Source organism: Hibiscus syriacus, unplaced genomic scaffold (assembly GCF_006381635.1).
Source record: "Hibiscus syriacus cultivar Baekdansim isolate YM2019G1 unplaced genomic scaffold, ASM638163v2 tig00111917_pilon, whole genome shotgun sequence".
Taxonomy (NCBI): domain Eukaryota; kingdom Viridiplantae; phylum Streptophyta; class Magnoliopsida; order Malvales; family Malvaceae; genus Hibiscus; species Hibiscus syriacus.
In genome coordinates, this window is record NW_024063213.1 from 643474 (window position 1) to 651648 (window position 8175).

Here is an 8175-nt window from a genome sequence, read left to right on the forward strand (position 1 = left end):
AGGTTTTCAAATCATTTAGCCAATTTGATTATATATAGTTTAAGCTGCTAGGATCACAATCAAGAGAAACGTTAGCCATTAGTTTCATAATCAATATTCATAATTAATGTGACATGGCAAAATTGGTCATATATCTAACATGATGTAAATGATGCAATAATGAATAAATTTAACCACACCAAATATATAAGTTCAAACATCCAAACAAATCCAAAGTTTAACAATCCACAAAATCAAACATTCCAAAATATTCAAAATGTTGAAACAATAATCTTTTAGTTCAAATTTCTAAAACTAAACACAGAATCAAACATCCGGATCGGGAGGAGGAAAATTGAGCTCGCATAGTGGCCATCTCATGTGAGAGTGCATCAATACGTTCATTCATCGAAGCGTTGTTTGTGCGCATTTCTTGGAGAATTTCTAATTATTGAGATTCCATTGTGGATAAATGAGACTCTATAGAAGTAAAGCATGAATCTATGGTAGCATATTGGAAATCGAATGTCTCCATAAAAGATTGAAAATATGGAGGCATTTGATGCGTTTGTTGTGCTTGCTCCTCAGGCTGTTCAGGCTCATTTTCGGCTTCATCGATGTCTCGCATTAATTGTTCAAGCTTGGGATCGTCGTCAGCTTCTGGTGGAGCTCGTGAAGAACTAGCTCCCGGAGTATTTTCAGACGATCGAACTCATTCACAGGTTTCCTTATCCTTTATCCATCCCGCTCTCGTTAAGGAAAGAAGATTAATTTGTTTCTTTAGAGGAAAAGAGGCATCTAGACCAACTCTAAGCCCGGCTTTTGAAAATAGATTACTCAAAATGCAACCGTAAACTAGAGATGAACAAAGTTTCTTGTTAGAAACAAGATTTACGGTTTCAACAATTTCAACAAAAATGATCTGAGGTAGGTTTATTTTAATATTGTTTTCAAAAAAATGTAACCACCAAAGATCCAAGGCTCTAAGAGTAGAATAACGACCTCCGGATGGTCGAAACCACCAAGAAATCATTAGATGAAGAAAACGTTCATGAAGGTCTAAGACACTCGCACTATCCCTTCTTTTATAACGAGAACCTAAAATTTGTTTTTCATTTGAAATACCATCGTTATCTAATCCTAATGCCTTGGCTATATAAGCTGAGTTAATATGTAAGAATTGTCCTAGGAGGTAGGAACGAACTTCTATGGTCTCAGTTTGAGCTCGGTTTTTGACACAAACGGCATTAGAATAAAAGATACGAATAAGTTGATGGTAAACTATAGGTTCAAGGTCACAAAGTTTATCAAATTTCCACTCTTGTAAAAGAGGAAGATATTTAAAATTAATATCTAACATAGCTTGACGAGAAGGGATATGTTCTTATCTAATTTTGTAAGAGTCGAAATATTGATAATACCAAAAACGATGATTTCTAGGACCAGGATGATTGAAGCAGGAATTTTGGATAGTTATATTGGGATCAATTGGATTAGGATTAAGAATTGGAATTTTAGGAATAGGATGAGGATTTGGAGGTGGATTTGGTTGACGGTGTGAGCGACTAGACGATGACCTAGCACGTTTAGGATTGGACATGATTTAGGAAATCGGAATAGAATGGATAACCTGCAATTTAGAAAACACAGGTATGCAATTCAATCAATCCCAAAACTCAGTTGAGTCCTCAATATTTCAAGGTTCTCTAAATCAATCCTAATAGGAAAAGTTTTTGAAAACTATTGAAAAATAAGATTTTGAAAAACAATATATGTATAGTTTTCATAACACCAACATAATTCAATTAAAACACAATAATTTGAAAAATAATTTTTTTCTCGAAAATTTCAAAATTTTTGGAAAATTCTTGTGTTTTAGATGAAATTATTTGTAATATCTAGTTTCTAATCACTAAACAATCAATGCCCGATCACTATTTCTATCTAGAACTAATTAAAACTAGTCTTATGTTCAAAATCAATGAAATAGAGAGTTTAGAAAAATTTACCTTGAAAGATGAGATTGAGTGGATTTTGATGTTGTTTGCACGATTTTAATGATGGTAGCAAGTTTAGAAGATGATATTTGAAGAGACTTCCGATTAAAAATGTTGTTTTGAGGCAAGAATGGAGATATGGAGAGTAGAGAGGGGAAAAGGCGGAAGAGAAGAGAAGAGAGGTTTTGAGCCAAAACCAAGGGTTCTGCCCGATAAAACCATAACCCCAGGGGGGTATCGATTCCCCTGTGGGGGGAATCGGTTCTCCTTCAAAGGGGGTATCGATTCCCTCTGCACCAAAATGCTAAAATCTGATTTTAAACACACAAAATGTTAAATTAATTTTCTCTAGTGGTATTGGCAACTCATATATTGAAAATTAATCATGTTCAAACAATCAAATTAATCTTTAAACGATATTTGAACATAAAATTAATTTTTCATCAAGAATCATAAACTCCCTCTAACTAATAGCAATGAATGCAATCAAAAATTAACATTTTTCATTTAGTCTTAAAAGTGCTAAAATTATTTTAAACACTAAGTGAAGATAGGTTGGTCAAACCTAATTATCTCCTAAGTGTCCAAAATCTTTCCTTGTCTAAAGGTTTTGTAAAGATATCCGCTAATTGGTGCAAAGTATTAACAAATTCTAGAACTACATCTTCGTTAATGACATGGTCTCTAATGAAGTGATGTCTTATTTCAATGTGCTTAGTTCTAGAGTGTTGGATGGGATTTTTAGTGAGACAAATAGAACTAGTATTGTCACACTTGATAGGAATGATACCAACTTCAATTACATAATAAAAAAGTTGTTGTTTCATCCATAAAACTTGTGCACAACAACTACCAGCTGAAATGTATTCGGCTTCAGTGGTAGATAATGCAACACAATTTTGTTTCTTTGAAAACCAAGAAATTAGCATATTTCCAAGGAATTGGCAAGTACCGGAGGTGTTTTTCCTATCTAATTTGCATCCTCCATAATCCGCATCAGAAAAAGCATGCAAGCTAAAGCTAGAGTCTCTAGGATACCAAAGTCCTAAACTAGGAGTGTCTTTAAGGTATCTAAAGATTCTCTTAACAGCTAGTAAATGTGATTCCTTAGGACATGATTGAAATCTAGCACATAAGCAAACACTAAACATAATGTTCGGTCTACTTGCAGTTAGATAAAGCAAAGAGCCAATCATTGACCTATATAATTTAACATCTACACATTTACCTCCTTCATCTAAGTCAAGCTTTGTTGAAGAGCTCATTGGAATATCGTGAGGTTTGTCATTTTCCAGTCCAAACTTTTTGAGCATATCTTTGACGTACTTAGCTTGATTGATGAAGATGCCATCTTTTCTTTGCTTGATTTGGAGTCCCAAGAAAAATGAGAGCTCTCCCATCATGCTCATCTCAAACTCACTTTGCATTAGCTTAGAAAATTCTTGGCAAAGAACATCATTAGTATAACCAAATATTATATCATCAACATAAATTTGAACTACTAATAAATCTTTACCTTTATGCTTTAAAAACAATGTAGTGTCAATCTTCCCTTTTAAAAAACCTTTTTCAATTAAAAAATTTGATAATCTTTCATACCAAGCTCTAGGAGCTTGTTTTAAACCATAAAGCGCTTTTGTCAATTTAAGAACATGATCCGAAAATTTTGAATCTTCAAAACCTGGAGGTTGTTCCACATAAACTTGTTCCTTTATAAAACCATTTAAAAATACACTTTTAACATCCATTTGATATAATTTAAATTCATGAAAACATGCAAATGCTAATAACATTCTAATTGCTTTCATCCTAGCCACGGGAGCGTATGTTTCATCATAGTCTATGCCCTCTTCTTGAGTATACCCTTGAGCAACAAGTCTAGCCTTGTTTCTCACTATATTACCACTCTCATCAAGCTTATTCCTAAACACCCATCTAGTACCTACAGTAGATTTATTACTAGGCCTTTCAACTAATGTCCATACTTTACTTCTCTCAAATTGATTTAATTCTTCTTACATAGCCATAATCCAATGTTCAACATTTAATGCTTCTTTAATATTCTTAGGTTATATATGCATGAAATAAATGCAACATAATTACAAATATTTCTAAGAGAAGATCGAGTTGTTACCCCTTTGGATGGATCACCTATAATTTCACCATCCTTGACATAGTTGTACTCTCTTGGATAAGATACTTCACTTTCTTCAATGGTTGGATTTTCAAGAGGATCATGAGTTTCCTCATTTTTTGTTTCTTCCTTTGATGATGGTTCTCCAACGTCATTTCTAACGTCATTTGTATTTATAATACCTACATCATCATTCACACAAGAATCCTTCCTCGGAAGGGGATTATCATCGAAAACAACATGTATAGACTCTTCTACAACTAAAGTTCTTTTATTAAATACTCGATAAGCTTTAGAATTTAAGGAATAACCCAGAAAAATTCCTTCATCACTTTTAGCATCAAATTTGCCAAGGTTTTCTTTACCGTTGTTTAAAACAAAACATTTACATCCAAAAGGATGAAAATAGCTAATGTTAGGATTTTTATTTTTAAAAATTTCATATGGATTTTTCTTTAAAATAGGCCTAATCATTACTTGATTTACAACATAACAAGCGGTATTTGTGGCTTCCGCCCAAAAGTATTTTGACAAATTATTTTCACAAAGCATAGTTCTAGTCATTTCTTCTAAAGTTCGATTTTTCCTCTCAACAACTCCATTTTGTTAAGGGGTTCTAGGTGCTGAAAAATTGTGACTAATACCATTAGAATTACAAAACTCAGTAAATCTAAGATTTTTAAATTCAGTGCCATGATCACTCCTAACACTAGTTATAGAGTAACCTTTATCGTTTTGGATTACTTTTGAAAACGTGATGAATTTTTCTAATGCTTCATCTTTAGTAATTAAGAATAGAACCCAAGTATATCTAGAATAGTCATCTACCAAGACAAATGCATATTGTTTTCCACCCAAGCTAGTAGTCCTAGTTGGCCCAAAAAGATCTATATGGATCAATTGTAATACTCTACTAGTTGATACGTCATTAATGGATTTAAAATAAACTCACTTTTGTTTTCCTTTAGCACAAGCATCACAGATTTTATCATTATCAAATTTAAGCTTAGGCAACCCTCGAACTAAATCACCTTGAATTAGCCGTTGCAAAACACTCATACTAGCATGTCCTAGTGTCCTATGCCATAACAAACTATCATGTTCATCCTTAGCAACTAGGCACAAATTAGTCATATCAATAGAATCTAAATACACCATGTATATGTTTCCTATTCTATGACCATCAAGCATAATCTGATTAGATGCAATGTTAATGACTTTACAACCATTAATATCAAACATGACATTGAATCCCTTATCACAAAATTGACTAATACTTAATAGATTATGCTTTAATCCATTCACATATAAAATATTCTTAATTTGTATGGAAGAGGTATTACCAATAGTACCAATACTTCAATGTGACATTGAATCATCACCAAAAGTCACTTCTCCTTCATTTTTGGCGTTAAGCTCAATGGACCGGTTTTTATCTCCGGTCATGTATCTTGAGCATCCACTATCAAGGTACCATGAATTTGGATTTGTTTCCCATAACTTGTAGCAATGCTCCTTTTTCTACAGACATAGATTAATTTCTAATTTTTGGTACCCAAATTCTTTTGGGTCCATATTCATTAGTTTCCAAAATCCTAGTCCCCTTAGGTATCCATTTGTGTAGGATATCCTTATCTTTAGTAGTAATGAGCTCTTTAGGAACTCATATACTTTTAACGATTTATCCATTAGAGGTTCTTTGGGGACCTCTATGATTGTAGTTTTTAAAACTTTTTCTAACAAAGTTGGATTTTGAATTTTCTCCATTTTCAAAACGTTTTGTTCCAACTTTATCAAAAGAAGTTTTAAGATCATCAATTTTCTTTTGATGATCATCATTGACCTTTGAAAGTAAATTTTGCAAATCCAAAATTTTCTTTTCAAACTCTTCTAGTTTGATTTGCAAATCTTTGATTTTACTTTCAAGATCGTTGTTGGTTTTGGATATGAGTTTATTTACATTTTTCAATTTTGAAACATCATTTTTATATTTTAAAAACATTTTCTCATAATCCGAAGCCAACCCATTATATTCCTCTAATAACTCATCATAGGATAAATCATCAAAATTAGATGAGTTAGAGGTTACCTTCGAATCTTCTTCGAATGCCATCAAGCACAAGTTTGCTACTTCTTGTTCCTCTTCATCAGAACCTTCTTCATCGCTCCATGTAGCCACATGAGCCTTGTGCTTATTCTTTGATTGACCATTTTTCTTCAATTTTGGGCAATCGTATTTGACATGCCCCAGCTTTTTGCATTCATAGCAAATGATCGGGTCCTTCTATTTTGGTTTATTTTTGAGGCCTTCATTTCGTTTGAATTTTCTTCCTCGGTAAGGTCTCATTATTTTTCTGAACCGTTTGGAAAACAATGCCATTTCCTCGTCATCATCATCTTTATCCGAATCACTCTCATTTTTTGTGGATTTGAGAGCAACTCCAATGTTTTTCTTCTTCTCCTTCTCCTTTGGTGTCTCTTCAATCTTATCAAGGTCCACCTCATCTTCAAGCTTCATTTCATGAGTGAGGAGTGAACCGATTAGCTCTTCAAGAGTTAAGGACGTTAGATCCTTAGACTCGATGATTGTCGTCTTCTTTGATTGCCACGATTTTGTGAGGGAGTAGACTAACTTCCTCATAAGCTTTTCATTTGAAATGATCTCTCAATATGATTTGAGACCATTGACAATCGTTGAGAATCTATCCGTCATAGCTTTGATATCTTCATTTGGTTTCATCGTGAAATTTTCATAGCTATGCGTTAGAATACTAATTTTAGATTTCTTTACCTCATCGGTACCTTCATGAGTGACTTGAAGTTTGTCCCATATTTCTTTGGTGGTTGTACAAGATGAAACTCTTCTGTATTCATCTGGTCCAAGAGCACAAAATATGATATGGATAGCTTTGGAGTTGAGCTGGAACATTTTTGTCTCTCATTCACTCCATAATCTTGAATGAGTGAGAGGATTGAAGTATCTTTCTTATACGATATTCCATGCTCCCATGTCACTTTCTTGAATGAAGTACATCATCATATTTTTCCAATAGGCATAATTAGCCACATTAAAGAAAGGAGGCTTATTGACGGGTATCGAATCGAGACTGGAGTCGAAGTTTGAAGTAGAGGCCATTGATGACTTTGATTATCGATGTAACTCTTCCCGAATTGACTCAATGGGCGATTAAACCTTCAAATGAGTTAGGCTCTGATGTCAATTGTTGAGTTAATCGATTGACAGAATCGACCAAGAGGGGGGTGAATTGGCAATAAAAAATTTGGTGGAAGCTTTTGCAGAAAATTGAAAGAAATTGCACAACGATTTAGAGTGGTTTGACTTTCTCAAACAAAGTCTACGTCCACTACCTTAGCTATCCACACTAAGGATTTTCCACAAATTCACTAATTTGTCTTTCTTTTGAGGACAAAGAGTAACCTTACAAACCCTCAAGAATTATACCCCAAATTCTTGAGAACACTCTCTCCTAAAGAGAATAATACAAATTTGCAAACTTACAAGGAAATCCTCACAAGGTAGATTGTTTGCACAATTCTAGAACAAAGAAAAGAACACTAAAAAATGAATACAATTGAGCACAATAAGTGTTCTTGAAAGCAAAATGAATATTGAATAAAAAATAGGCTTGAAATGCTCAAACTTGAGGTTTGATGCTTTCTCTTTGATTCTCTCTTGATTCTAGTTGCTTGATGTTTCTTGTTATTGATCAATGGCTTCTAAGCTTGCTTAAATACACCTTGAATCACTTCTGAACGTTGGGGATGATTAGTGAAGATAATATAGCCGTTTTAGTGTGAAATCAATTAATAAAACAGCTTGGAGCGTGGGGGAAATCGGTACCCTATAAGGGGAATCGGTTCCCTAAGTGTAAAATTCAAATATTTTGACCGTTGAACAGTGAGGGGCATCGGTACCCCTGGGGGAATCGGTTCCCTCCGAGCATACTGGAATTCTTGGAGCCAAATCTTTCAGGGGGAATCGGTACCCCCTTGGGGGGGAATTGGTTCCCTCTGAGCAATCTGGAATTTTTGGCTTTGAGATGG